This window comes from Pavona decussata, unplaced genomic scaffold, assembly GCF_977016875.1.
Source record: "Pavona decussata unplaced genomic scaffold, jaPavDecu1.1 SCAFFOLD_219, whole genome shotgun sequence".
NCBI lineage: Eukaryota > Metazoa > Cnidaria > Anthozoa > Scleractinia > Agariciidae > Pavona > Pavona decussata.
In genome coordinates this window covers 3,173,838-3,181,067 of record NW_028145624.1, presented here as the reverse complement: position 1 = coordinate 3,181,067, position 7,230 = coordinate 3,173,838, and the positions used below count along the sequence as shown (strand labels likewise).

The 7,230-nt window shown below is 38.1% G+C and overlaps 1 long non-coding RNA gene across 1 annotated transcript; it reads right to left on the bottom strand.

Moving 5' to 3' along the window:
* Nucleotides 1–1,026: 1,026 nt before the first annotated feature.
* LOC146459547 (uncharacterized) lies at nucleotides 1,027–5,138 on the bottom strand. The gene is made up of 3 exons (XR_014857898.1): nucleotides 4,110–5,138; nucleotides 2,643–2,732; nucleotides 1,027–1,330 (listed from the first exon to the last, which is right to left on the bottom strand). It is a non-coding gene; the product is annotated as an uncharacterized LOC146459547 (long non-coding RNA).
* Between the last annotated feature and the right edge of the window lie 2,092 nt (nucleotides 5,139–7,230).

Sequence of the window (7,230 nt, the reverse complement as noted above, 5' to 3'; positions counted from 1 at the left end):
CCCCCGGGATGGAGGGTAGGGGTACTCAACAGAACTTTATACGGGGGGAGACTCCACCCGGGATCTAAACCTTACCTTTCTCGTCCCAAGAGCCGCCTGGTCCTCTTAGCCGCCGAAGGCTGGGCACGAGGGCCAGGCCCCGCCAGCTAAGAGGGACAGGAGGCTTTGGAGACGAGAATGAACCTTTTTGTAGACTCTTTTTCTTTTTACCAACGTTCAACCCTTTCATGTAACTTCCATAAAGAATGCCCACCCTCTTTCAAATACCTACAGTATAAAACCTGCTTCTCTTTTGGGTTGGTTTGTTCGAGATAACTTGAAAGGCCCTTTTTAATACCTAAATGATAGTTTTCCTTCTCTTCCCTATGCTTCAACCCCCACCCCCTCCCCCTCCACCCCTCCCGCCTCTTCCGGAGGAGGATTCGGATTTCATGCAGTGCGGTTCTTTCGTCACTCAATCTGCCAGTAGGCGAGTAAAACCGTACATGCATCAGAATGACTAAGGGTGTTGGGTTGGAATAAACGGAAAAATACTCTAGATGCTCTATCGCTCTCTAATCTGCAGTTTGACGTTTTTCATTTTCTCCGTTACAAGTGCGGTCTTTTCAAATTCCCCAGCAAAGTTTTTCAGGGATGAATTTCCGAGTTGCTTTGAACCTCATTATGAAAACGAGGCTAAGTGCAAAGTTTTTGTTATGGAAATTAGTTTTCATTCGTATGAAAAGTTTTGCACTTAGCCTCGTTTTCATAGTGAGGTTCACAGCAACTCGGAAATAGCCTATTTGTTTGGCTTCTGGTCATTTAATATCACAACTTTCTTCAACATATCGTCGATTTACGTAATTTTTATTTTTCGACCTCAAGATGTGTCACGTGATCAAACTTATGTGTTAAGGCAAAGAAACACATCAAGTTCTATAAATCAGCCGAGAAAATTTCTTCCTGTTGTAGACAGTCAAACCAAAAATATTGTGGATCATTCATATTTTCCGAGCACTCTAGATCTTCAAACACAAACCTTAAACTGCCTTGAGCTGTCGATTGTACACAATTCATATGACTGACATTTTGCCAAAGAACACTGCAGATTGTATTTACGACTAATCCGAATTTCTGAAGCGATAATTAAGGGTCATGCAATTATGAACAGATATCTATTGAAATAAACCATTGGGCACGCCTGTCTTAATTTTATGCTGTCGTAATTTTCTCGGAATCAAAATACTTATAAAACCACAAGGAAAACTAATCAAAAGTGCATCATCAAGCAACTTTTCCGAGAAAACGATTATGCTGACGTCATTTTTTACGGAAGATATTTTGAAGCAAGCTCTGAAACGATAGTGCAAAGAAGGATAACATCGACGGAGGGAAAACATTCACTTACAACTTATTCCAGGTACTTAAGCTGTTTGTTACTCTTTGGTTGTTGACTCTTTCTTAAAGCAATTTAGCTAGTAAGATATAAAGAAGTTGAAAATTTAAGTAAGATATCCGATTCGTGCACCAACATGGCAACTTGCAAATGGCTGATTGCAAAAGTAAAAGGCTTTCAATTTTGTGATCTTTTGGTGTAATACTTTTAAAACACTAAATTCAAATGAGTAGAAGCCGTTCACCCTCTTCTATATCCGTCGACAAAACTCGAATTTGGTGACTATTCAAATGAATTTTCAATTAGATTTTTGCTGGTAGACCTTCATGAGGTGCTCGTCGGTTTAGGGTTAGCAATCGGCAATCGTGTGTAGCGGCGGTGAAGTATGAAGAGAAATCTTAACTGCATGTTCACACGGAAAAAGCTATCGTTATGTTTGCTACTCTGTAGGTTTCTTGGCAATAGAAACGTTTTCATTAAGAAAAGACCCCCAAAATGTTTAAATACTTTCGAAGTTAAAGTTGTTTGGTACGAACCAAAACTTGTATGGCAGATCGACAGCAACACGAGAATTATAAGTACAGATATATCAAATCTGTTTCAGTGAGTTATTTAATGGAGAAGCGTCGACTACATTCCCTGGCAATATTCCTTTTAATTTATGTAGGTTGTTTCTAGGCAATAAAAAAAATTGTAGGGATGTAGCTCTGCCAGAAAGCGTCCAGTCGTGTTTTGAACTTTCCACTGATACATTTGTATGTATAGTGTAAAAATAGTTCGCGGGAAAAAAATACAGGGAAATGTATGGAAAGTTCAAAACACGACTGGACGCTTTCTGGCACAGCTACATCCCTCCAATTTTTTTCTTAAAATCCTTTTCCTAATGCAAAAAGTTTCCAATTCATGAATTTTTCAGAAGCGATGTTTTATGAAAATTGTTTGACATCGGAATTCCATACAAACACTGTTATTTCAAGCCTGTTTGCCTACTCGTCAAAATGGTGTCGAAAACCGTGATAAGGCCTATTTTATTTAGGACTAATCCGAATTTCTGAGGCGATTAAGCACGTGCTAGATTAAGACCTTCTGAAAAAGGTATTCAAAGAAATAAACCATTGTGTGTGCCTGTGTCTTAATTATTTGCTGACACGATTTTCTCGGAATCAAGAGCCCAGTAAACCTGTTGAAAATGATGCAATGCTACGCGAGTTTTCCGAGAAAATGATTATGCTGACGTCATTTTTCACGGAAGGTATTTTGAAACAACACCTTATAATAACATAAGCTGTGAAGCGATATTGCAAAGAAGGATAACATCGACGGAGGGAAAACATTCATTTTCAGCTTATCCCAGGTACTTAAGCTGCTTAGTACTCTTTGGTTCTTAACTCTTTCTTAAAACAAATTTAGCTAATAAGATATTAAGAAGTTGAAAATTTAAGTAAGATATCCTAATCGTACGCCAACGTGGCAACTTTCAAATAGCCGATTGAATTTTAAAAGTAAAAGCCTTGCAATTTTGTCACCTTTCAGTAGAATACTTTTAAGACACTAAATTGAAATAAGTAGACGCCGTTCATCCCTTTCTATGTCCGTCGACAAAACTCGAAGTTGGTGACTATTCAAATGAAATTCATGGCACGTTTTCGCTAGTATACCTTCATGAGGTGCTCCTCGGTTTAAGGTTAGCACTCATGTGTAGCGGCGGTGAAGTATTAAGAGAAAAGTTAACTGCATGTTCACATGGAAAAAAACTGTCCCTATGGTCGTTATGTTTGCTATTCTGTAGGTTTCATGGCAATAGAAACATTTGTAATTAAGAATAGACCCCAAAAAGTTTAAATGGTTTTGAAGTTCAAGTTGTTTGGTTGGAACCAAAACCAGTGTGGCACATCGACAACAACACGAGAATTATAAGCACAGATTCGAAAATGTTTCAGTGAGTTATTTAATGGAGAAGCGTCGACTACAGTCCCTCGGTATTCCTTTGAATTTATGTAGGTTGTTTCTAGACAGGGAAATGTGAATTAAAACTACTGAGGAGAAATAGAAGGTTACATTTAAGTAGCAAACGAAAAATGAGTAATTTTCTCATGTTGTTTTTCATTTAAGACTCAAGCGAATCACTTCGCTGTATGCCGAGGAACTTTTTGATATCAATACTACATGTATATGTCGTAGCTTTTGGCTTCCTTTAAGTATAAAAACTGTGTGAGAAAAAAGAAAGATTTGAAAAAGAAAACAAATAGAACATGAGACTGCTGTACATGCAGTCAATGCGACTCCTTGTAGAAGCTGCAGCTAGTAAACTGTAAACTCTTTCCTTGGAAACCCTAATAATTTAGTGTTAGTAGCTATAATTTATAGTGACAGTTGTTTAGCGTAGAATGCTGCATGAAAGCAAAGGAAGATTTGAAAAGGGAAACAGAATGATAACTTCAGGAGAAGGGCATGCAGTGAATTCGGCTCTTCGTAGTAACAAGCTAATCGACCGCCTGTAAAACCCCCCTTACGGTCTTTGGATAATTTAGTGTAATTTTGACGTCCTTATTAGCGAGAAGAACACTTACTGTAGAACTGCAAATATTGGTTGCTCGAACAGCAGTAAATTGTTTAGTTAAATAACCCATCAGCAAGACAATCGTTTTAATTCAAATAATTTTGGTTGCGACCAACGAGGAAATTGCCATTTTGAAGCTAGGGTTATATTAAATTTAATCATCTTTTCATAGACATCCGAGGTTCGTGTAAAAGATTTGAAGAATGGACAAGGAAGAAACCAAGGAGACCCCAAAGAAGGAGATGACTAAAACTACTACAGAAGACGCGGCTCGTATTCAAGCTGCTTATGCCAAAGAACATGATGGTAAAGTGGATAAAGGAAGCTTTCCTGCTCGTGCTCAGGCCGCTGCGGAGAAGAATGAAGCCAAGAAGAATTAGATCAAATGAACAACTCTTCAAACAAGACAAAAAGCTCGTTAGCTATAAGTTGTAGACTAGAATTCCATCCAATTCCTTGAAGATGGTGAAGCAAATAAAACTATATTAAAACTAGGTGTATAGCTTTAGACTTCCTTAAATGGTTAAAGGGATCCTACGAACATTGCCGATCAGTGTGGCACTGTGCATGAATTAACAAACGTGGGGTATACACTCGATGGCAAAAATGTTGACACCTAAAAAGCATAAACCGTGAACGATGAGACCCAATGGCTTTATGGGTATAAGTGTACTAAATTTATTTGCATAATATCCTATTCTCGTGCGACAGTTGATAACCGTACCAAAATTAGTTGCACGTGGTAAATGATGGAAACTGTCCAAGTTTTCCTTAAAGTGTCAAGTTGCCAAACAAGGGCCAATTTTTAAACACTACCCACAAATCCGTTGGGTCTCATCGTTCATGGTTTATGCTTTTAAGGTGTCAACGTTTTTGCAATCGAGTTATGTGTCCGTATACAGAGAGACGCTACAGAAACCAGGTTAAGTTCCTGCCATATTTATACTGACATAGAAGAAGTAGGCCAACATATACCTAGGGGACTTTACGAGTGAAATGGGCTGTAAGCCCAGTGCGATTTATCTAGATCTGAGCTGAGTTTTGATCGAATTTGCGCCGGTAACTCGGCCGGGTTTGTAAACGTTGAAAGCACGTGTTACGGCCGCATTCCACGTCAATATGTTTAGCGTTTAGTTCTTTCTATAGTTGCACATTCCTTTCACATTCTTTTGAGTCATCGCTCAGTATCCATTCTGTTCGATTTCTCTGCATAATTTTCTTTGTTCTTGGATCATTTTGTAAGTTTCATGGTTTATTCTCATTCATTTCGTTTTAGCGTTCACGGCAACATCGTTGCAGTTTCTTTCGTCCAGTCTTGTTAGCCATATCGTACATTTTTTCCGTTCAACTTTCTAGTCACACAACGTTTGTAAGTATTTTCCCTTAGTTTCTTTCCGTTTCCTGTATTTTCGTCGTTTCATAGCCGTCATTTGTATTCCTTAGTAATTTGTATTTTGTTTCGCTTTTAGGAACCGTAATCGTAATTCGTATTAACTGTAATAAAGACGATTTGGAACCGTGGACCATCCTTGGATTATTCGCTATAGCACGTGCTACAAAGTTTTTGATTAATCGCTATTAAAGAACGCAAAGTTTGGTTTCGTTGGACTTAATTCTTATCGATTTGAAAAATGTTTGAGTGCGATTCAAGAATCCAATCACCCTACGAGCAGAGCCTTTCGTTTGCTTGCGCGATTTTGGCGTTCTCGAGAAATTCTTGCATCCCAGTCAAAATGGCGTCCAAAACTGCGAGGTGGTCTATTTTTAATTACAATGTTTTTCCCTTCGAAAAGGAATCGAATTACGTTTCCAGTTTTACGAATTTTCAAACTGACATTTAACAAAAGGAAACTACAGATTTTATTTAAGACTAATCCGAATTGGTGAGGCGATTAAGACCTTCTGAAAAGGTATTCAAAGAAATAAACCATTTTGTGTGCCTTTGTCGTAATTATTTGCTGACATGATTTTATCGGAATCAACAGCCCAGTAAACCTGTTGAAAATGAAGCAACGCCACGCTAGTTTTCCGAGAAAGTTATTATGCTGACGTCATTTTTCACGGAAGATAATTTGAAACAACACCCTATAATAACAAAAGCTCTGTAGCGATATTGCAAAGAAGGATAACATCGACGGAGGGAAAACATTCATTTTCAGCTTATTCCAGGTATTGAAGCTGTTTATTACTCTTTGGTTCTTAACTCTTTCTTAAACTGTATTTAGCTTGTAAGATATAAAGAAGTTAAAAATTTGAGTAAGATATCCTAATCGTGCGCCAACGCGGCCGCTTACAAATAGCCGATTCAATGCTAAAAGTAAAAGCCTTGCAATTTTGTCATCTTTCAGTCGAATACTTTTAAAACACTCAATTGAAATAAGTAGACGCCGTTCATCCTTTTCTATGTCCGTCGACAAAACTCGAAGTTGGTGACTATTCAAATGAAATTCAAGGTACGTTTTCGCTAGTATACCTTCATGAGGTGCTCTCGGTTTAAGGTTAGCACTCGTGTGTAGCGGTGGTGAAGTATGAAGAGAAATATTAACTGCATGTTCACACGGAAAAAAACTGTCGTTATGTTTGCCATTCTGTAGGTTTCATGGCAATAGAAACATTTGTAATTAAGAATAGACCCCTAAAAACGTTTAAATGCTTTCGAAGTTCAAGTTGTGTGGTTGGAACCAAAACCAGTATGGCAGATCGACAACAACACGAGAATTAGAAGCACAGATTTGAAACATTTTTAGGTGATTATTTAATGGAGAAGCATTGATCTAGTCCTTCAATATCCCTCTTTGATGTAGTTTGTTTCTTAGTAGGAAAACTTGAACTAATTAAAGTTAGGATAAATCAGAAAACCTTGCACCGAACGAGTGATTTTCTCATCAGTTATTTTTCACGTAAGAAGCACGCGGATCACTACGTTGTAGGCCAAGGAATCTTTGATGTCAGTAGTATGTATAATAATATACATGCCGTAGTTTTTGACGTGGTTTAGGGGTTTGAAGTGCTGTGTGAGAGTAAACAAAGGTTTGAAAAAGGAATTCGAATCAAGGAGGCAAATTGAGTTACAGAGGTGTGTGATGAAAGTGTAAGGAAAGAATCTTATTCCCCCCCCCCCCTCCCCCCCCATTTAATGGCTGTTCTTGGAGTTACGAAAATGATAGCTAACCTGTTTTCAAATTTTCAGAACGACATATTCCTCCGCTTCCTTTAAGCTCGCGTTTTGCCTTTAGATTTTAATAATGACTAAATTCGAATTCTCGGCCTCGTTGTATTGTGGTAACTGGAGAGA